Raw genomic sequence first — 24,483 nt, 5'->3', positions numbered from 1 at the left:
AGTAAACTTAGTTGGTTACACCGTGATTACTTCACTCTTGACTCTAAGTACGTTAAAAGAATCAAATGATATTGCCCATCATTAGCTACTGCCTTTAAAGTGATTGTTCTGGTTAACATTTCCTTTAGGAAATAAGAGGGTAAATTAGAGGTGGCTGCAACCTTTATCAAATTGAGAATGATTTAGTGCAGCAATAACGCAGTATTAGCTCTTATCCACAGCCGATTGCTAAGGAAGATCCTGAAAGAATTTTGAACTAACAAGTGGTAGTAAGAAGAGCGCAGGATTGCTTCTTCCAACTATAGCTAGCACTATTCCCCTGGTTAAATAAGATAACACATTTGAAATGCTTAAATAAGGTAATGGTACTGAATGGTTACATAAGATAATGCATCTGAAATATGAGGAATAAATTTAAATTTGTCATTTAAACATGTCAGAGAACCAGCCTTTATGCAGAGTGCTCCGGAGCATTTTTCTTTACAGACCACAGACACCACATTACCACCGTTCAGAGAAGGACCATTCGCATCAGTATGCTCCAGTAAATAGGTCTCCACTCTTCCTGTGACCTTTGTAAAGAAGCCACACCACTCTTGTCCAAATTTAATGGCATTTTTCATCACCTGTGACTTGACACAATGGACAGCAATAGGAAAGGACAGAAATACAAGTAAATTATGTGAAGGGGGGAAAAAAAATGACATCATGAAAATCAGACATTAGAATTTCACTATTGCAATGGGAGAGGAAGCATGCAAAAGGTGTTAAAATTAAGCTTTCTACTTGATAGTCTCAGCAAGTTTGGTCCAGAGGAGTGAGCACATCACAGGAACGGCTGTTCTCCAGGCAGCGATGACTGCAGTGGGGTCCTTTGACAGAGAATGCTGGGCTTGCATTGCCTAAGGAAAAATGGACTGTGAGCATTTATATTTAAAGAACAGTGGGAATAAAATCTGGGAGACATTAGCAGCAACTGACAGAAAAAAGCTGTCTGTGGGTACTGGAAAAGATGAAATCTGCACTGAAACCTGGCTGTGCAGGCGCAGCGACTGAACCCTCAGCTTCTCCCACTGTGGAGCTATTTCTGGGCTTGGAAAGAAATCCTCTAGAGGGAGTCAGAAAATTGTTTAAAGGATTTTTTTTTTTCCCTTCCAGTCTGATAGTATCAAAAGACCAGGGGATGACAAGCCATTCCACAAAGAAAAATAGTAATTAAAGAACTTTGCTTCATTAAATGAGGAATATTTAGAGCACAGCAGAGGCAAAAGGCTTACAGAGCAAACAGAAACATTTACACGCAGAGAGGCACAGGCGCTGGTGCAGCAAACTGCAGACCAAAGGGGAATCTGCCTCTCCAGGGAACTTCAAAGAAAGACATTTTCACCTGTCAAAAGAGATTTTTTGAAATAAAATCCATGCAAGGCAGAGGAGCTTTAGGGATGAAAGGCTTGCAGCGACAGTGCCAGGGTGAGAGTAGCCAGAGCAAAGCGAGGGTGCGGGAGGCGGAGGGTCAGCCTGCCAAGGTCGGGGCCAGCAGCCGGCACCGTGCTCCTTCCAGAGCTGTGTGCATCAGCACTTCCGTGCTCCTGGTTCAGGCACCAGATACCGTAGTAAATTTTTAATTAGATAACAGTATGGCCAACATAGCATCACTGTTTGTTCAGGGAAGGACTTTAAGTAATTTTACATCAGAAAGGTATTTTAGGTCCTTTAAAAATCACAGCCATTGTAAATCAGCGAGGGGAAATGCAGTCTCGTTTTTTCCCCCCGAAAGTTACGAACAATTTCACTATATCCAGAATTTATTATCCACAGTTTGACAGGATGCTTTTAACCTATTACAAAATTTATGGTTCGGATTTCAATAAGATTCTGCAGCTATTTATGTATGTGAGTAGTCCCACAAAAATCAACGGAAACGCATATGTGAAAGTGGGATTTCTGTTCCAGAAAAATGCTACATTTTTTGTTTGGTTTTGGACAAAAAATATCTGAATTAGGATGACAAGTTGATACTGCAAAACTAACAAAATCGAAAACACATAGGAAAATGAAAGTTTTCTTCTAGAGCTTCAAAACAAGTTTTGACCATTTCTTTCACCTTGACGCCTGCATTTCAAAACAGGGAGAACAGACTGGCCCAGCTACCAGCTCACGGGCACCGCTGTGGCAGGGCTGGCCCTGTGCTGGGAGCAGGGGCAAGGGGCAAGGGCTGGCCCCGCAGCCACCACATACCCACCACGAGCACCCCGGCAGTAGCTCCCGCAAGCCAGCACCGCACCCACAGGGAAGGGAACACCAGAGTAGCTGTGACCAAACAGCAATTCCCTGGGGTCAGCAGAGCTGTTCCAAAGGCGGCACCTGGCTGGAACGGCTGAAAGAAGAACCACCTCAAAATAGGGAAGTCTGAAGTCTGAAAGTCAAACAAGACCCTTTACACTATCAAATGTAAAGCGAGCTGGAAGAGGCAAACCAAAACATACTTTTGATTTTTGAAGATGTTACATTCTCCACACCCCCACCCTCCAAAACATTACTGGAACACCTAACACATTAATTTCAAAAAAACAGATGCTTTGATATGAAACTTCTATCCAAACATTTCTGCCCATTCCAGTTTAGTCCCTAAACCAAATCAAGTGAGAACTTGATCTTGAGAGGTTCCTCTACCAGCAAAGCAGTTTGAATGAAGATGGCATCCGCTCCAGACAAAAGGCTGGACTTTTTACTGCATTCCTCTCAAAATACAATTTCTTTTTGTTGAGAGTGTTGGCAGCTCAGGCTCTGGCCTACCTTTCAGGTCAGTTAAAACACGGCTAATTTAAAAACATAGGCTCATCCCTTTAAAACAAGTCTCACTCAGCAATGAATCAGGCTTGACACTGCTGTCAGCAGCGGACGGAGTGCAGCAGTACTCCCAAGGGCTAGAGATGGCAGTACAGATGCAAGGTTTATAGAACTGGAAATCAGAAGGAAAAGGCTAATTACAATATTTAATTCTGGGAACGCCACACCAGGGGCTGCAGGTTGTCACACTACTTCTGCACACACAGAGAAGTAAGCTTAGGGCCTGGGCTATTGCAGTGGGATTCCCATCCTCCTGGTCCTCCCTGTAGGCATTGAGAACCCCTGAAGACCATGCAGCTGTTCCCCTGCACGCATCAAATCCCCCAGCTCCAGAAGGGGTTTCTGGCACCGCGTGATCTGTAGGACCACAGAATCACAGACTGGTCAGGGTTGGAAGGGACCTCTGGAGATCTAGTCCAACCCCCTGCTAAAGCAGGTTCTCCTAGAGCAGGTTGCAGAGTTGCGTCCAGGTGAGTTTTGAGCGTCTTCAGAGAAGACTGCACAGCCTCTCTGGGCAGCCTGTCCCAGTGCTTGGTCTCCCTCAAAGCAGAGAAGTTCTTCCTCATACTCCAATGGAACTCCCTGTTGCAGTTCATGTCCATTGCCCCTTGTCCTGCCATGGGGCACTGCTGAGAAGAGCCTGGCCTCATCCCCTTGACACCTGCACGTAAGATATAGCTAAGATCCCCTCTCAGTCTTCTCCAGGCTACCCAGCTCTCCCAGCCTTTCCTCATAAGGGACATGCTCCATCATCTCATCATCCTTGTAGCCCTCTGCCGGACCCTCTCCAGTATTTCCCTGTCTCCCTTGAACTGGACTCAGCACAACAGATGCAGCCTCACCAGGGCAGAGGAGAGGGGGAGGATCACCTCCCTTGACCTGCTGGCCACACTCCTCCTTTTGTACCCCAGAATCCGTCTTGGCCCCAAGGGCACACTGCTGTCCCATGGGCAACTTACTGGCCACCAGCACTCCCAGCTCCTCCTCCACAGAGCTTCCTTCCAGCAGGTCAGCCACAGCCTGTCCTGGTACGTGGGGTTGTTCCTCCCTACGAGCAGGGCCCTGCACTTGCCTTTGTTGAACTTCACGAGGTTCCTCTCCACCCAGCTCTCCAGGCTGTCCAGGTCTCGCTGAATGGCAGCGCAGCCTCGCAGGTTATCAGCCGCTCCTCCCAGTTTTGTATCATCAGCAAACTTGCTGAGGGTGTGCTCTGCCCCTCCATGCAGGTCACTGATGAATACATTGAACAAGACTGGACCCAGCCCTGAGCCCCGGGGAACGCCATGAGCTACAGGCCTCCAGGTAGACTCAGCACCGCTGATTGCAACCCTCTGAGCTCTGCCATTCCAGGAGTGGAATCCAATGGAGAAACGACTTCCCAGGCACAACCCATGTGTCTTTTTCCCTTTTTGATGTCTACCTGGTGAATGCTCAGCCAAAGGAATCTCCAGATTCTTCTCTGTGACAGCCCAGCACACACCTTTGTTGCCAGCATGGCGCTGGCTGCAGGGAGCTCCCCCAGGAACCGTGCTCAGAGCCCCAGCGCTCACCCACCAAGGATGTCCTTCTCCAGCCATCACCAGTCAAGACAATTCTGACAATACTTATTCTGTATGTTATTCTGACTTTTTACTTCTTTTGACTGTGGTACACTTGAAACAATCTCTGGATTGCTGCCAAGCGTGCCTCTTCCTTGAAATATATAGCCCTCTACTCCCTCAAACAAACAAACAAAAAAAACCCCAACAACCAAACAAAACTCCAACAAAAAAACAATCAAAAAAACCCCTAACCCCTTTCCAAAAAATCCTCAAACCAAACAAAATCGACACCCAGCTTTTACTAAAGCATTTTGCTCCGACTTCTCAGTTTCCTCTTGGCTGAAGGAAAGAATATTATGATGCATCTTACAAAACACATCGCACCTTTGTAACACTGTATTATTAGCAAAAATAAGTGTTTGTCTATGCCTGGATTTTGCACCAATAGAACTAACTAGATCTGTTTGGAAACAAATGCAGTTAATTCATAAAACTTGCTAGTATCAGTGTAATTACATTAGTGTAAACTTACTGATATAGTTCATGAAATCACTTAACTACTGTGCTTAAATGCATGCATAATTGTGCTTAAACCAGCTCTAAATTTGACAAACATATGCCTGACATTTTTAAAGTGCTAGTAAAGAGTATGTTCAAATGAACCCCTTAGAGATCTAAAATCTAAATTAGGAATCAGAGATAACAGGAACACAGAGATGGCATTAAATTCCAGAAAATACACTCAGGCCTCAAGCCTAACGATTTGCCTATACTCGAAATTTCTTGCAGCTCCACTTGCTATTTGGTGTTACAGAGCATTCTGCGCTGATAAACAGAAGAATTTGTTAGGAAACAACTGGTATTTAGCAGCATTTAGGAAACAGGTTTGCTGGGACGCAGAGGGAGTGCACATGCAGTCAGTCAGCCCCAACAGCTGCTGCACCTCTGCCAGACTCTCCACTGGTATGTTCTACCTAATCATTAGAATTAATTTGCTCTTTTCTCCCCCTGCTATTTGACTATGCTGGTGACTGCTACAAAGTTGCTCAGGTCTCCGAATTCCTAGCCAGCCTACACCAGAGGAACAATGGTACAAAATACACTCTTGGAGAGGCTGCTTTGGCCAAAACAGAGATAAAAGGTGGAAGAATGGAGTAAAGGTTCCATAAAGCATCACAGGGGTTGCTCAGTTTGAGATTAAGACCCAAATTTCAATTACCCCTGATACAACTCTTAAAACACACAACACAGCAATTGCTAGAACATGTGGCACACCACCACAGAGAACTACCAGATGGTTTACCAGAACTATGACTACCTGTTTCAAAATGTCACAAGGCAGTTTGGCTTACCATTACTTAAAATAGCTTAATCATAAGGCATCTCTACGCTGCCCCATCCCTGGAGGTGTCCAAGGCCAGGCTGGACAGGGCTGGCAGCAACGTGGCCTAGTGGAAGGTGTCCCTGCCCATGGCAGGGGGTGGAACTAGATGATCTTCAAGATCCCTTCCAACCCAAACCCTTCTACGATTCTATGACTACAAGTACTCTGCTCTCTTAACAGTCGCTCAAATGCAAAATGCTTATGGCACTGAGGCGAGTTTCAAATGTGGATGGCACTCTAGGAATTCCTGAATAGAGGGCGGGTTGTTGTTTTTTGAGGGGTGGTGGGGTTTGGTTTGTTGGGGTTTTTTGGTTTGGGGGGGGTGGGTTGGTGGCTTGGTTTTGATTTTTTGGTGTTTGTTTTGCTTTTTTTTAACACATGGTACCTTCAAGGAATGAAGACCTTAAATACCTGGAATCTTTGGGCAACAGAAACAGCCCACAGGACAGACACACACAGCTAAAAGAAAAGTCAGGCTGCTCAAAGAAAATATTCCAAATTGATTAATTTGAGGGAAAGATCAAAGGTGGTGGGTTTTTTCCTCCCCCTTTTCCTTTATTCCCCAAATTTCCTTTATATACCCTAAAAATAAAGGCAGTGTAACTAGTTACATTTTGTTTAAAAGGGGAAAAAAATTTCCTGCCTGCTGAGATGTTACATTGGATTTTTAAGTTTTCTCCCCCACAGGGTATGCATGGTCAGAATCTGAGAGAGACTGTAGCAAAATTTGCTCTGCAAAGGAAATTGCTTTACTACAGGTGGCTTAAAATTATCTGGTTTCTATTTATGTTCATTAACTCAAATACCTTGGGAGAAGTAATGTTGGCCGAGACTTCACATGCTTGCCTTTTCAAGTAAGGGTTTCCAAAGCTGACAGCCCCCTATCTCTGGGTTATTCACACTCTCCCAACAGGAAAAAAAAAAAAAAAAAAAAGATTTTTAAAAAACAGCAAGACATATTTCTGAAATTATAAAGAGGATTTGTTTTCTATCCTCTTTTTTTAGGCATCATGGTAAAAAAAATTTTTTTAAACGATATTACAAACCACTTCTCCCTATTCTGATATATGCTATAAACAGGAACAGCAGCTTTTTAAGAAACATCCACAGAAATAACAGATCACAGAGGAATAAGAGAACTGGAAATAACAGGAACCATGAAGAAATTATTTTAGAAGGAACAAAAAAAAAAATAATTTCTACATATTCGATTTCCCAGCCATGAGTTGTCTTCATTTCCCAACCCCCTCAATTCTAAGGTCTGCATCTTAACCAGCTAAAAGCTATTAAATAGTCAGAGAATTAGCTTTGGACCCATGTGTATATTAGAACATCTGAAGGGAAATTAGGCAAATAATCGCTTTTTATTCAGAAGCCTAACTCAATTTTAATATTAGAGGAGGAGTATTTACTTCCAGTCCCACCAGTTTTCCCAGAATCTCCACCCCATTAAACTTGCTTGGCAAGATATTGACTGACAACACATTTCCCCAATGAAAGACAGGTTACAAATCACTTGATCATCGGCATTCTTTGGCAGAGTGTTCCTGAGAGTGTTTCACAGGCTGCTGAGGAATCTAGGGGCTGATTAATGCTTCTGTAGGTATTACATACACCCAATCTATACTGGTAACCCCTTTTGGGGACATGAGGCCACAAAGTCACATCTGGAGAACTCTTAATGTTCCACAGATTGCTCAATCACTCTGTTCCTTCTTTTTGCTTCTACTTGAGTGCTATGGCTAGTCACTCCTATCATTCTCAAATCTTTTGCTTCTATGATCTACTGAAGATTGGTACCAGTGGAATAATAAATTGTGTACAAGGCGATGAAATAATACTACTTTTGGATTTTCTAACAGCAGCGTTACAAAATAGCCAAGCCAGTTATTTCTGCTCAGGAACAACAAATCAGCAAATCATGGGGTACTGGTAAAATGAAATTTCAATACAAAAGCCTTAGGAACGTGTTTAAATAAAATAATGTTACATTTAAAGACAGCCAGAAACACCTTTCTTTTATGCAAATTTCATAGAATATGAATCCCTCCTGCTCCAAACTCGTGTACAATAAGGATTTTACCTTATTATTTACTTATACTTCTTAAAAACAAGTATAGCTAGCAAAACTTATGCTGTGCTTTATGCACGTAGCCCCTAAGCAAATTTCAGAATAAAATCTGCTTTGGGCTGTATGTTTACTAAGTGTGTGAAAGATTAAGAAACTCTGTTTCTAGAAATCCAGCAATACAGAATTCCAGAGCCAGAAATACAAGACGAGACCCTGGAAATGGCAGTGGATATGGCCAGAAAAATGTTAATGCTAACAAAGTACTGCAATAACACATCTTTTGTTGGGCAACAAGTTAAAAGCACTTTAACACAGATGACATTCACCAGACAGTCACAGCCATCCACACAAAGAGAAAACTATTTTGTTGTTGGTTTTAGAATATCTGACTATGTATATCAGGCAATGCTTTCATTTTAGTGGTAGGTTACAGCCACACTGACAGCCAAGTCACATATACTTACCTTGAAGCAAGAAAAAATGGGAAGGTTAAAAACACTGTGGCACTTCATAGCTGTTGTTTGGAAGACAGGCTGCTGTCTAGATACACATTTAATGTTCATTCTTCTGCCTTGAAAGAAAGGCTATTAATGCTTTTAATCACTGGTATTTATGAACAAATAAAAAGCAGGTATGTTCATCACATCAAAAAAAAGCTTTGTAAGGCAAGCTAGTGGTAGGTTACTCCAAACCCAGTCCTTTTTATCAGCTTCACCACATAAGCAAGTGGCATCTATTCTGCTACTCACTATTACAGGATATTCCCTGCAATTTCAGTTATGAAATAAAGACTATGGGACCTCATTAACCAGCAGGTAGTGGAATCCACCTCCCTCATTTGAACGCTTCCCCAGTGTTCATCTCACATCAGCAGCACATTTTCCTCACCTCAGGGTTTGGCTCTTGTGAACTCTGTCTTGGGGAGAGCCGGCAAGGAGAAGGGCAGTGGCACGGCTGCAGCCCACTTGTAGGCCCTTCCGAGCAGTGTGATTCCACAGGTCTGTACAATCGCAATGACACCCATGTTGTTTTACTTGCTCTCTCTGATCAGTCATCTTTTTATTGCTGTTTGAGGTTCTGCACGGAGCAGCCTGGTTAATTCAAAGGCTGTTTCCAAAGGCTTCTCAATACACAACTGTGCACTCTGACCTTCACTTGCTCATGAGCCTCCTGCACCTGGAGATGACATGGTCCAGTTTTGGTCATGGCGATACCAAGGCTATGGACCCTGCTCTTTCTGCTGCCTTTTCCCTTGGCACAGCTCATTCCAGCCCTCATCTTGAAGTGATCTGGAAATCCTCAGATTTACTGGTCTCCTGCTGAAATGATGGTACCTGTCAAAAAGACTGCTTGGGCCCTTCTTCAGTGTAATGTCTTCTACTCTTCATATAGGATACCTAAAAGGTACCAGTACAGGCTAGTAAAAGGAACTCTTTGACTATAGGATTACCCCACCGAAAGGAACTAAGCTGGACAGTAAACTACAACATACAGAGAACTGATTTGTCAAGAGAAGGGACCCCTTGGAAAACTACGGCATCTCTCAGGGATCCAAGATTGGAGGTGATCAAAGAATTGCCAAGGAAACTGTAAAATTATAGACAGAAGGGCAGGACAGACCCACTTAACCCCTGTGGCGATGTGGACTTGCCTGTATCAAAACCTCAAGACGTTAAGGACCTGACTTGCCTAAACAGAGGGCTTTCCAAGGAGATCAAAGAGGACAGCAACACTATGGATCTCAAGAAAGTTTCTTCCACAATTTCAACACTTTAACCAGCAACTAAAACCAATTGCTTTCTGTGTATGTGGTCAACTGTGGTGTAAATCCGAGGGTTCATCCCCTCAGTCGGGCCTCAAGTTAGCTGCAGGGGGATTCTCTCCCAACAGGATTAGGCCACAAGAAGAGGTGGCCAGAATGGAGGTAAAGGAGACTGTTCATGACAGAGGGAACAATGTACGTGGGCATCTAATCTAGACTTAAGGGGAGCTTAATGTACGGGATTCAGTAATAGGACCTTTTGGCAGGAATCTGTAAGATAGCCCTTTAAAAAAAAAAAATGTAATGCAAAACATGATCTCTACAGGTACTTCTACACTCCTGTTCCTCCTTTATTGTGGACGTTTTTTGGGTGGAGTTTAGATGTTTCTGGAGTACAACATTGCTCCATGATTATAAAGTGAGTTTGTGACAGAAGCAGCCCTTTGTAGGAAAAAAAAAAAATTCAAGTAGCCCTTTGCTAAAATTAACTTCCTATCCCTAGTTTTAAGTCCCACCTATGTTTCCCTTGTGATCAGAGATGCTGAATAAAGACATGTTTGTGAGTACTTACAGAAGGGAGGTGGAAAGCTGGAACAAGCTGAAGATTAAATCAAGGGGAAGATGTTTTGCTGGTGTCTGTGAAAACTAGAAGCTGGTAAGCCACTGTCTTCATTTTAGAGGAACAAAAAGCCACCCTCACTACTCATCCCAGCTAGTAAATAATAAATCAGAATCCCTCCATTTTACCTCACAGAATAAAAAAACAAAGGTGACTTCTTTGTATTATTGTACTGTTCTTGTATTAATACTGTTCCTGGTACTAGAACTAACCTTAAGTAACCTGTAATGCAGAGATGTATCTTCAAATACATATGACCAAACATATCAGAGTGTTTTAAAAGTTCACAAACATACTAATTAATACAAAACACTCATGTCATTTGACTTCTCACTTGCATAATCACTTGACCTGAACCTGTGTGTGAATTAGATATAGGCACGGTACGAACAAGTACAGCTCATCTGCATCCATAAAAGCTCAATTTGCATGAATGGCCATTGCAAATGAGCAGGTACATTTGCCATACAGCTCTACGTACCTCCATGGGCTCCTTCAGCACTTATGTATTTTCAGGATCTGATCCTGTAAATCTACCTGTTTCTTCAGATGAATGCTCACCTTTCTTTATAAGCACACACTCCCATTTATGCTGACTGCCACTCCTCTGTTTTCTGAGGCCTGTATTAAGATACCCCTTGACTGCCAAATTAACTTTCTTAGTAGTTTTCACACAAATTAATTTGAGTTTCAAATGTCTGACTGACTTGCAGAACTGTCTCAGAGAAAAACAAAGGGCGGCCACAAAATTTCCACATAGAGAAACAAGATTTGAAAATGCAATTCTACTTGTTTTGCCCATGCTGCAGTGACTTCTAGAACTCTCAACTACCAGAAGAATTTAAAACGTTAATAAACCACAAACATCCATTTCCTATGGCTTTCCACTCATAAGGCTAAGATAGGAAAGCAAATATTTAAGGAACAATGACAGAAAAGAGTACATTTTTAAGATAACTGTAAAAACAGTAGAAATAGACGTAAGAAAATAAACAAGGTTATATCATTTTGTATTTTCAAGAAAGAAGCTATTCATGAAGTATGGAGGAAAGAAGAAGACTGTATTTTATCCCTCCCCTCATGGGGCTTTTAAATATACACAACATATCGCAAGCTCTGGGAATTTTCAAAAAGAATAATGCAGCACATAAGCAGTAATAACATTCAGAGCCTCTGAATATTTCCCTAGCTCATCTCCAAGCACACATTCCAGCGTAAAGATCTGTGCTTTGAGCTTCATTCAGAAGACACACAGAATGCTGAGGCACTTTGTACAGCTATTATCTGAAAAGTCTGACCCCGCAACAAATGACACTATAGAAGAAAGCTAAATTATCAAAACTTTATTTCAGCATTGTATGCTCAACAGGGTGTTTTGCATATCTGACTAAGCAGCCAATTTGCTGCTAGGTAAGCAAAGAATTTCTGATTCTGTTTGTACAGCGCTGAACTCTAGCACACAAGAGGGTGAACTGTGAATATTCTGTGAAGCTCATTTGATTAAATCACTATTTTTGTAATAGCATTTCTGTAAAGTAAAAGCACTTCCATTTAACCAAATGTCAATGTTGCTTTAACAGAAATGGGAATACATGATCCATATAAAGAAAAACAAACATACAGGGCCTAGACAGCCTGTTTCTTTTTGAAGTGAAGTCTTTTTATGCTTAGCAGATGACAAATCCTTTTTGGTATTTCAATATTTAATATCCACCGCTTACTCCTAGGTTTGCTTTTGATGTATTTAAAAAAAAAAACCATGTCATTTCCCAAGGCCTAGAATAGTAGTACTGCACTAAGTATGGATAGCAATTAGTAACTAGAAATCTTTCCTCTCTTTTTCTACTCAAATCTTTTCTGTCCCCTCAAGCATTTTTTTCATTCTGAAAACACTTGCAAGTTTTTGCTGGGTCCACTATTGGCAGTTTGCCCCTCAACCACTACAGCACTCTGGGACCATGTGGATGGGGAAAATGTATTTCAGGCACTTGGTCCACTGACTCACTCTTCCATGTACCATCTGATACACTTACGCTTCTATCTGTTGTCTCTTAAGGTTCAAGATTCAGCAATGAAACCTTGATCCCTTATGTTGCATCACCCAGGATAAAAAGAGATCAGAGAAGTGAATAAAAATATAATTGGGCTTGTTAGTAAAGAACAAGTCCAGAGAAGAAAAGCTAAGACTTATCTTTGTAACAGATCTCTTCAAGTGTATAGGCACTTCACAGAAAGGAAGGCTGAAAAGGGATAAAATTCCTCCCTCTACATACCTAACGGATAAGTATCAGAGCAGCAATGCTATTTCATCTAAGAGATGCTGTGACTCCAAGGATACAGCCAAACCACCATGAAAAAGTTAAGATGTCTTGTATCCACGAGAGGCTTTTGAACAGCCTCTGCATCTTCCCCAGTCCTGTTTCCAGTTTGAGGCCACTGAACTTTGCCATGGTGATCACACCTCCCTCTAGGAATAGATTTTCAGACACATTTATCATCCAGAGACCCTCGTTGAGGGGAAAAAACTGCAGCTACTTATTATTGTCACTTCAGTCACATAAATACTGGATGGAAAGAACGAGCTAAGTAACTCTACAGAAAATAATCTAATGGTTGCAGAGAAATTACAAGGTGAACATGAGTCAACAGTGTTTATTTTGATAGCAGTGCTGCACTTCATGCGGATCAAAGACAAATATAGCCCAGGTTTCAGCTGGAGCACAGCACCCTGCTTTGGAACGTTGTGCCTTAAGAAAGGGGTGTATCTAATACAAACTATATACAGAAGGCCAGTAAGAATGATCAGATGTTCAGTAAATAACCTACAAGGAAGGGCTGAAGAGACAGAGGAGGCTGGCCTGAAAAAGTGACCACAAAGTCTGTAAGTACTTTAAATAAAGTGTTTGAGGGGGAAGGAGGGGGGGGGGGGCAAAAAAAAAAAAAGAAAGAAAGAAAAGGGAAATACTTTTTTTCCTTTTCCCAGCCCATATGAGAAGAAATGGGTTTACACCGCAGCAAGAAAGATTCAGGTTACATGTTTTGACCAGCAAGAATGGCAAGGAACTAGAGCAAATTACTGGGGGAGCAGAAAGGTCAGTATTATTTACTTCCAACAGCAGCCTACATAAACATCTGTTAGGAAGAAAGTTACGTGCAGCTGACCCTGCCCTGAAAAAGTATGGACTAGATGTCACCTTCTGTACTTATGAGTCAATGTTTGATTAGTTCATATTCTATCATTATTTATTTCTTTTACTCTAACGTCCATAAAGTCTAGCCACTGACTCATGCCTAGTCCTGGGATAGGATAAATATGTGACAGTAATTCCACAAAATGCACAAAAAAGAAATAAAAGAGGCAACAGCAGAGTAAGACAAGGCAGGGAGGCCCAAAGAAACAGCAAGACACCAGTGACAGTCCCAACAGCACATCGAAAAAGAATTCTGAAAACTTTTGCAGTCATCACAGTAAAGGAAAATTAAGGGTTATTTAGGAGAAGGGTTTTTTTACAGGATACTCCTCCTTGTATGAAAATCATGGTTTTAAATGCAACATGCAGTCAACAGAGGCTGGGCACACTATATCAAGCAAAACTAGCAGCTGACTAAGGAGAGGTGATGAGAAATAAGGCAGGGCAGGATCCGAGATAAGGAAAAACACTTCTTATTGAAAGCAAGAGAGCAGAGCACAAGAAAGGGATGAAATAACAAACCACCATTCTGTACAAGACCCTCCGCAGCATCACTCTGTGTGGATGTAACACACGATGAAATTTGTCAAGTTAGAGAAAACAATGTTGGAAGGAGTGATTAATTAAATGATGAGATGCTGCCTAAGTTTTCTCATGTGCAGATGGCCAAGGACCTCATCATTTAAGATTTCATGTAGAAAGAAATATGGAAGTTTTCAGAGAAAAATCTTATTTCAAAGATGGTGCCCAATTTTAATTTGCATGATAAGCAAATAAGGCTGTTTGATCTGCTGCTTCACTAAGACAGTGAAGGAAGACTGGCAGAGGAAGCTTATCGCCAGTTTAACTGTGTGATGCGTACGCTGATGCCTCATTTACACAGCCACCTTCAGAAAGGCAAAATGAGATTTTAAATTGTGACAGAAAACAGAACTAGGTAACACCAGAACTTCTGGTATGACCACTAGTTTCACGCTTATGCAAAGTGAGAGACGAAGAAGCAACATGACAACTACAGTCTTTGATTATATACAGAAAAACAACCATGACACGGTAAGGAAGCACCTAAGAGGGTGAGCAGAGGACTGGTGGCAACCAGCCACAGATGCCACGGGAAAAATGAAGTCCAAGAGCATAACTGCTAGTGGCAGCAGCAAGATGACAAAGGAAACCTCTGCTTCTAGCCAGTGGAGCATCTTGGTCTTCTTGTTAGGGAATAAACATGTTTACACTTGCTTTGCACCCCATTATACATTGTAGACTGACCAGTGTTGAGTAGATTTAAGAGAATGGGACATCATAACCTCTTCCGCTCTGAGATAAAGCTCAGTTTTTGACTTGAGCATCACTACAGCTGCTCATGAATCACAACCTCAAATGGTTTATCATCTGCAAACGGATGTTACAGGACTGTTCTGTCGGATGACTGAGCCATCTACTGAATTTAGCCGTAACACTACACGTTAACCCCGAATGTTCACCAGCCTCGCCCACAGAAAACACCAACACCTTCTTGTTTTCCAGGGGACTGTTTTCACGTATAATTTAATGAAAGGTGGAAGTATCACATAAACCTCAAGCAGTGGAATGGGATGTATACCAGTAAACTTTAAAATGCATTAAATCTATCTGGAGGACTGGGAACAAGACAATCACATCACCATTTATATATTCCTACACAATTAAAGCAAAATCTTTTGTTCAGATCACAGGACTCAGCTGTGTCAATTGAATTGCTCTGATTGAACTAATTGAATTTCAGTTGCTCAAATCTGGTTTTGAACAGTTTTGTATGACATTCAAAAGATTGAAGACTTCCTTTATAAATCAAGTGTGTGTGCGGAGGGACAACAAATGATCTGGCTGTTACCCAGAAAATAACAAACACGTAATGTGTTTTACTGGAGCAGCACACAAGTTTTATCTTTCAGTCGAGGCCTCCGTTTACTAGGGTGGTGCACGAAGCGCTTCCCATGCTTTAAAGTCCTCCTTCCTCATGGAAGGAGGTAGGGACCCTCACTCTGCAGGCTACTCAAGTAAAACTGAACACTACTTATCCACGTCCTCCTTCACCCCTGTAGCTACTATTGCATCAGCAGACACAAAATGTACCTGAATTACAGCTTTACAGGACAGAGCGCGGGGATTACTTGTAAAACTCCTGCTTTTGCCACCCAGAAACTCCCTACCCACCTAGGAGGAAAAACAATGCCGCCACAAGGGGATTACGATTCTCAATTATTTCCAGAGAAACATTTATTTAATTAAATTTTAATTAAATGCCAGGCTAGAACTCATGGCTGATGTCTACCAGCAGCCTCTGTACAAACTTGCTGATTGTTCTTTATTCTCCCTGCAGAAGCGGAACTGTAAGCAGCTTATGAGCCAAAACCAAAGCACTCACAAAGCCAATGGCAGCAACTCCATTAACTCCACCAGCCAGGCTATCGCATCCAGTGTGCGCCTCCTATTCAGCACCAATGCATCACCCTTATTCCAGTATATCGTGTCCACTTTAAAGGCATCAACAGTGAAGGAACCCCGCTTTGTAACTTTCTAAAAAGGCCCGTCTACTTTAAAATTAATTTGGTTTTGATAACAACTTCCATGCCATGGAATTTGCTTCCTTCCCTCTTCTTCCCCTCCTTCTGTCTCTGAATTAAAAAAAAGTATCCATGTATTCTCATACAAGTCAAGTCTTCAATTTGTTAATTTAACTTTTCCTTTTCTGCCTCTGTGTCTTAGAAGTAGCTGCATCTATTTTTATAACTAACTGGGCATAAACCCCCACAAACCTGAAGACTAGCCTGCATGTCTAAGGAGGACCAAGTCCTTTTGGGTGAGCAGGAAAGGTGACTTTACTGCAGCTCAACTTACCCACCTTAAAAATGGACATGAGACCTCCTACTAGTTTGTACATCTCATGGGCATTATTCAGTTATAAATGATGCTATGATTATTTGTAGTTATCAATCCATTGGCTGGCTTTGTCTCTGGCTCAGTGAGTTTTTTAACCATTACAAGAATTGCAAAACCCTCTTTCAGAGCGCTGGCTAAATAAGGAGTTTCGTATCCTATCACCAGCTGTGACTGACCTCCAAGTTTAACTATGAAACTATTTGTCAATGGGCAAAAAAAAAAATATGGCGGGAGGTACAACACACCATACCTTTACATTAGGCAGAAAAATTAAGAAGCACAAAGGAAAGCAATGAAACTAAAGGATTATTAAACTCAGATAACCTACTCTGGAAACTGTGAAGACCTGATTGCTGAGGAAGAAGTCAGAGATCTGCTAATCTGCTTTTACACCAGCTGAAACTGTAGTTTTCATTTTAGCACTAGAACTATTTTGTTTCCTTGGCTTTAAAAGGAGATTATTTAATTTTTTTAAAAAATAATCAGCTTTCACTCTGCCTTCCGTATTGGAAAGGTTTTTGAAGATGGCACAGAAAAAGCATTAAACTACAATTTTTGGGCTTGGGGGTTTCATCATTATAAAAAAAAAAACCAAACAAAACAATCACCACAACCTTCAAGCAAAAATAAATGTTGTAGAGAATGTTAATTTTTAACAGCATTTTCAAAAGTGCAATGTGACTCTCATTCCATAAACTTATAGCCATCTATGACAAAGAAAATATGCATAACATTGCCACAAAAAAGAAAAAAAGGTCACTTTATTAGGGCTGAGCCCCAGTGCAGACATATACATGCCAGATGTAAGCTACAAAACTATACTACTTAGCATTGCTGCATTTACTGTCAGGACGTGCTTGGGAGCGGTACAGCGCGTCTCTTCCTGCCCTGTAGTACAGTTCAATCCTATAGTAGGAGTACTATAGGACTCAATTTGTGGCTGTAGGAATTGTACCACAGCAGTCACCAGGAGCAGTCAGGGATGCTTATAGAATGTTTTCAAGAAATAGCTAACAATCTTGTGATAACTTTGTGCACTGGAATTTCTGATTCCCTCTTCACCTCTCTCCCAAATCAAGCCAGAAAGCCTTTGTTCAAGAATGCCAAACAAGCTGCAGAAGGCAAGTTTTTAAGAAACAGGAGGTGGAAATGACAAAAGGGAAGCAACAGGCAGATGAGAGGTTGAGAAAAGCAAGCCTGGCAGTTCTTCGAAGTGGATAAGGAAGACTCAATGAAACTAGGAAGGCTGCATATGTCTCCATACATGTCACTGACATGCAGAACAGCTAGGAAGGAAGCCAAGTATTCTCTTAAATAGGACAAAATAATTATTTCCACTGCACAGATGAAATGTTATTATCTGCTAATGCAGATGTTGGGGCTAGGCAGTTAAATAGACTGCCCTGACTATAAAAATCAGAGTACCTGAATTCCAGACCTGTCTTTGACACTAGACTGATGCAGGACCTTTTGCAATTCACTTCAACAATTTTGGATTGAAACTACACTTACCAAGTGCTAGGAAAGTGAGTTTCAATGACACATTAGTGAGAAAAAAATAATATTTTGGGGTTAGTACTTCAGAAGTACCCCACTTCCCAGTGAAAGATTTTTCTCATTTGAACTAGAACTTTATATTTAAAAAAAGCCTGGATCTAGCAAAACATTCCTTATCCCTTGTCCCTCAAAATTTTTCAAGAGCTTCTCACTCCCTAATTCCATTTTGAATCAAATCTGAAATGTTCCATTCAACATAACTGGAAACATATTAATAAACAAAAAGTCTGACCTACAGTTTAAGGAATGGCAAATAGAAGGTATTAACACAGCAAGAAGTACTGAAACAAATTAATTTATTACTGATACAAAACCTTGTGTAATGAAAGTGCAAAACCAGAAGGTGGTTTTTTATGTTTGTGTTTTTTTATTTATGTTTAAGTGTTGGGGGGTTTTCTTGCCTGAATTTAAAAGATTTTAGTCATTATGAGACTAACGCAGTCCCTCCAGATCCCTGCCCTTTCACTGCTACGTACAGAAAACACAAAACAAAATCTTACCACCTCCAATTCCAAAATTCTAGCCCAGCCTGAACACTTTAGGAAACCCTGGGAAGCTCTGGTGACAGCGTGAAACCTTGCAGGAACTGCGCCGTCCATGTGCGCTGGCCTGAAGTTGGAAAGCAGAACAAGGTATGACACTTCAGCTGCTGCCACCTTTATCACTTACACTACGACCAGTAGAGTGCTGGACAGATTTTTTTACTACTGGCAGAAGTTACTACAGCAGCTGCACTGGTAATTACACTAGTAACTATGTCCCATGAATCACATTCCTCTTGAAGTCCCCTGCCCAAGAACTGTCCTCACTTTCATCTTCACTACTTAAAACTGTCAGACTTGAAAGCTCCCACATCCACTGCAGCAAGTTTTGTAGAATACACTCTTTCTACAGCAAGTGCTTCTTATTTTGAGTGCAAGAAAGAAACACACTCCATTCTTCCAAAGTACTTCTGCTGAATCAAAACTTAATAACTCTGTAAAGTATAAAAACTACAAGCACATTTCCTTTTTTCCCCCCCAGAAGAGAGCAGAACTGGTCAAATGGTCCCAAAAGTTTTCTTAAGAGTCCTAGCGGGACAGTAAGGTTACTGTACTTTGAACTACATTCATGCTGCTGGTGTGCACACCTTGTAAAAACCTGACATTGTGTTACTGTTGCTTCAAGTTACTCAGACAAACTGCCATAAAAACAAAACCCAAAACACCTTTCTATTTATACCAACACACATTCAGATTTGGCAAGAATCTCCAAATTTTCTATTTTGAGTCCTCCAAACATCTCTCGTCATCTTCAGGAACAGCTAAATCAGTCCTGCAAACTCTTTTCAATAAACCTCATTTAATACAGTTTCATTTTGACACCACCATTCACTGTATTTTCCACCCTAGTTACAAAATCCACTAACACACATTTTTAGTCTCTGAATTCTTTATGTAACCTTACACTTTTTATACTAATAATTGTCATTTCTTTCCCACCTCTGATTTTGTGTTTATTTTGCCATACCACAGCTGAGTTTGTCAGCTTTTTAAAAGGAATTTTATCAGGAGTTTTGCAAGAATCTCTGAAGTTCTTTTCCTACTTCTGTGCTGACCCACTCACAGATTTATGACAGGTTAAAAAAAAAAAGTGCTGATTTCCCATTCTCCCTCTTGTCACACATCTTAACAGGTTATTCTATTTTGATTCTCTACAACGTACTCAGGAAAGCTCCATGGCCTGCTCATTTGACTTCAAAATTATGCTAGTTCTTCAATTTAGGGTATTTTTCATTTCACCCACAAATTACCCCAAAGATTTATCTAGCAATAAAGATAATCCATAATATTGTTGGTTTACAGTGTCTAATTAATGAGATTTTACAGAAGTTCTGAAGTTGATCATGGAAAAAACAGCTTGTAAAAGGAAGACCAACAATACTAAGAATGGCTGAATATTCAAAATAAGTGATACATATTATAAGCCTCTGGAACTAACAGAACCATTATTTTTCAGTTGTTAAATCCTGTCCAGTAAAATCAAATATCAAAGCCATAAAAAAGCAAACTTGTTTGTAATGGTGTCATCCTCCTTCATAAATAAAATGATTGTTTCAGAAAAGAAATACATATAAATTTGCCAGTTTACATGAGAAATTGCCTGATTATCTAAAGAACACCAAAGAATGAACTTAATAAATACTCTTCAGCATCCTTTTCACAAAGAGAGACCATATACAGTGCATTTCCTGGTTTAAAAAAAAAAAATCAAAACAAACCACCCTCCAAAACTCATCTAAAACCTGTCCTAGAAGCACACCAACTACAACAACCAGTTTTGGTAGGAAATAAACAACTGTCTCTGACAAACAGAAACTGGGGCGGCGGGGGGACATACTTCAAAAGACTTGCAAAAAACTAAACTATTTTAAAAATTAGTGTACAAGTTCTAGAAGGTTTATCAATGTATATATTGATCAGTCTATTCTTGCAGACCCACAAAAAATGTGTGGAACAATTTCCTCCCCTGTTCTGTTATTTACAAATTTCCAGGCTCTGCTGGTATGCCTGATATTGTGTGAATAAAAAGGTAAATAATATCCTACACTCAACTCTGAGGGGGGGAGGGAAATGTTTTGAGACATACCAGAAGTATTCACCTCTTCTTCTCCTCCTAATTTGCTAACTTAAAACAGCTGCCTCCCATTCTATGCATTGCTTTAAATAACTTTTCTTCATTTCTCGTCTGAGCTTCCCAGTAGAGTATCAATCCCTTACTCGAAACACTGCTGGAAAACAGAATATTGTGACACAAACATGAAGTATTCACAAGCAATTAATGCGGAAACCAATGGAATCACTCACATGCCAGAGCAATTATACACCAGCCCCAGAAGCAAGCACTGAAAAACATATTGTTTTGAACTTGCCAAAACTCCCTCAAAGGACTGATTACATTTTAAAAACCGAGCAATAAGCAAGAACCCTTCTGGGTTTAGACTTGACCATGCAGTTTACACCTTGCTAACCACTACTGGGGAGATTTAAACAACTGAACAACAGACAACAGGCCTGACAACTGACATCCAAGCCTCTGAAAATGGCCATAAGCTCCAGAGCTTATTCATCCAATGTCTTGAGCTCTTTTTTTTTTTTTTTTTTGCCTATAGCACTCTTCTATTGATTTTAAGGGTCTCAAAGCATAAGATTGTGTTGTCAGAAAATGTATATGGTTTGCCAATGCTCATTTTTGTTCCTTTTCCACAAAATTCCTGGATACCAGCAATTAATACTGTTCCAAATTGCCCTTAATGACCATCTTCCAGCTATGCTGGCAGGTGGGGAAGTTAAGGGCAGGAAGAGGGACAATTTAAGAACAAATTTTCACTTTCCAGTTACCGTATCTACATACACAGAAATGACTGAAGACTTCGATGTTACACAAAACATGAAGGAATGCATTGTCCGGATGCAGCATGGACAAACAAGATATCAGCAGATCTACAAAGGAGTATTATAAACCACAAAAAACAATCAGCAGCTCATTTCAGCAAACGCTCAGCTATTCAACAATTTTACTCATAGAACACAGTAAGATTTCACACATGAGGCATACACTTTATGTATAGGAGCCCTTCATTCAAAACCTGTGTTAATGCAAGGCTGCAGTACTCATGTTAAAAAAAAAAAAAGCAAATAAACCATGCATAACAAAATATAAAGTGTGGATGAAATCACCCGATTGGCCACACTGCAGTTACACTAAATAGTCTATAAAGCTTGATCAGAAAATACCTGGAAAATAATCATATAGAAGCACATGAAAAGCTAACACAGGCTCAGCCATAACTGAAGTTTCCATAGCGGGTGTTTTTAGTATTTCAGATTTTGGCCCAGGATTCTGACATATGATCAGCTTCAGCTGCAAACCTGCATTTAGAACCTCCTTTGCATAGAGATAACAACAGATCTCTTTTAGGCAATGAAGAAATTGGACAAAAATGTGAACCATGTACAAAAAAATCAAACATTAACTGTAGTGATTATAACAATTACTCACAATATTAACTTCTTTGTACTTGAGCTTTAAAAAACAGAACATACAGATAAGGATGGAGAATATTTTCATCTTCCAACAGGAGACTGACCAGGGATCCTATAGAGCAGCTTCCCACTATTGTAAGCAGGGCTCAGACTGCTTTTGCTGCTCCGCTGTTAAGGACTCCGTCAAGGCAGGATTCCATACACTGTGTCAGTATACAGTATTTCTAATCAATGACATCTACAACAGACAGTTGACAGCTTTATTCATAGAAACACATAATAAAAATTCCTCACCTAAGAGCTAGTATGGCTTCATCAAAATGTAAACAGTTTCTCCCTCTATTAAAAACAGCAAAATTGGATCCTCATTTTAAATGGCATCATCATATCCATTTTTAAATCCAACTTACTTTTTTTTGGTATCCTGAGAGTATTAGTACAGTGACAAGGGTTTTTTTTGTTGTTGTTGCCGTCTGTTTAAGAAGAGCTGTACTCCACAAAGACATTATTTAAAATTTATTTACCGTTGTGATAGGATGCTTAGGTATTTGGCCTATGGAACATTTCCATTCATTTTTAGTCCTCCAAACAGTTCTCAAGACTTCTCAAACCCTTGCAATACAAGCAGCGCGCATGTGAATGGGGCAGAGGGAAAATCAACGAGTTTCAACATTTAATTTTGGTTTCGAACTTCGAGTAAGTTTCCCCCAATAGTTTTCAGGGCGGCGTTTTCTACAACTTCATGTGAATAGAACATACAAGACATTCTTTCTTCTGAGAAAACAAAGGAAAAAGTATCTCTGTATTCTCAGATTTTTTTAAAAGTTATAACAGTGTAGTTAATACACTTTAATTTAGTTACTTTGTTTCCATGATAAAAGTTCTTTTCCAAAGGTCTTCACCTGTGCCATGAAAACAAATCCCAGACCAAAACTTCCTTTGTGAAGCCTCAGCCCAGGGGCCACCTTTGTCCATACCTGTAAAGGAGAATTTAAAACAGAGCTAAAATAAAATTCACCCTGATCCTGAAGTCCTAAACACTTTGAAAAGTTTGCACTCTAGAACTACTGCAGTAACTTCGATTACACCGAAACCAGTGCCACAGAACAATAAATAGTGACCCGTCTACACCACAGACAAAACCAAAATCCAATGGCTCTAACAGCTAAATCATGAGGCCCTAAACCACCACAAAAATATTTAGCCTGTTAGAGAATACCAGTGGTACACTTTTTACCTGAAGCTGGATCCAGCTTGACCCTTGTCCCAGCTCAGACTCTCTCAACCAAACTTGTGCTTAGCTGCCAGCTGCGTTCATTACAGCTTATCTGCAGGCGACACAGGTATTAGAAGCATCTCCATCCTGCACTGCAAAATATTTTGACAAGTCAGTCTTCCAGCAATTCTCATCTTTTTGTTGATTCTGAGCATCAAATGTTTCAAATGACTCCTGGGGATTTTTAAAAGCCCTGTCTTTTCCAACCACCTGAGGTGAAGGCAAGGTTAACAAGTCCATCAAAACTCCAGTGACTCTGTCACGAAGGGGCAAGAAGGAGTCTCGCCAAGCGAATGAAGCTCATTTTACCTATCGCCTGCTACGCCTAACAAAAACGGTGCCCTGTGTTTGACAGAACCAGTCACAAGTACACGCAGAGGAGCGAGCATGGGGTTTTGCCGCTGTCAGAGCACTAGCGGATCCGATACCTGCCACAGCCAGCGAGCCCTGCCAGGGCACAGCTGGCACCTCGTTCCAGAAGCCCGCCTGGCAAAAGGTAGAGGAGAACGAATATACCTTCTGCTGGCAACACAGGCCAGCCGGCCCCACCGCTTCATCCAACGACTGGACGTGAGCAAAAGCAGGAGCGGGCTTCCGAGAGACGGCAAGGCGCTGGTGACACCTTCAGAGCCGCGACAAGCATCCCCCAGGAAAGCTTTCCAGAGAGGGAACCGACCGACCCGGGGGTTCTCCGCACAAGCGCCGCCTCCCCGCCCTACCCCTCTCTGCCCGAAGCCCCTTCAGCCCGCTCGCCCGCGGAAGGGGCACCCGGAGCGGCAGCACCCCGCGCTGACCGAGCGCTCGCCGCCCGGCCCCGCTGCGCGCCCTCCCGCCCGGGGCCCGCGGAGCTCCCCGGCAGGGCAAGCCGGCCTGGCCTCGCCTCCCCTCACGGCCAGCGCCGCGCTGAGGAGATCGGCGCCCCTCCCCCGCGCGGCGGCCCGCCCGCCCCGCGCTCTCCCCGCCCCGCCGCCGCCGGCCCGCGCCATTCCCCGCGCTCCGCCGCCCCGCTCCGCACCTTTCCCTCCCTCCTGGCTGCGCGCCCCTGCCCGGGAGGCTCCGGCTCTAGCGCCGCTCCCCGCCCCGCGCCTCGGCGCCTCCCCCCCGGCTCCAGCAGGCGGGGGAAGCGGAGCGGGGCGGGAGAAGGCAGAGCGCACCCCAGCCCCACCGCGGAGCCGCCGCTGCTCCTTCCCCATCAGCCACCAGCACGGAATGATCCTCCGCTCCCAGCCGGGCTGTCCCCCTGGCCGGCTGCGCCGCTCCCCCATTGGCTTCCACCGCCCCTTGCCCG

At 41.9% G+C, this 24,483-nt stretch overlaps 1 long non-coding RNA gene across 2 annotated transcripts; it reads right to left on the bottom strand.

Annotated features, from left to right (window-relative positions):
* Window positions 1–21,433: 21,433 nt before the first annotated feature.
* On the bottom strand, window positions 21,434–24,398 carry LOC130152839 (uncharacterized). Of its 2 annotated transcripts, none has more exons than XR_008823118.1 (3): window positions 24,211–24,398; window positions 23,157–23,282; window positions 21,434–22,896 (listed from the first exon to the last, which is right to left on the bottom strand). It is a non-coding gene; the product is annotated as an uncharacterized LOC130152839 (long non-coding RNA). The 2 variants fall into 2 exon arrangements; XR_008823117.1 differs by having other exon boundaries at window positions 23,157–23,287; window positions 24,211–24,397.
* Window positions 24,399–24,483: the final 85 nt, after the last annotated feature.

Source organism: Falco biarmicus, chromosome 7 (assembly GCF_023638135.1).
Source record: "Falco biarmicus isolate bFalBia1 chromosome 7, bFalBia1.pri, whole genome shotgun sequence".
NCBI lineage: Eukaryota > Metazoa > Chordata > Aves > Falconiformes > Falconidae > Falco > Falco biarmicus.
The sequence above is the reverse complement of the archived record's forward strand: the minus strand, read 5'-3'. Positions and strand labels throughout refer to the sequence as shown.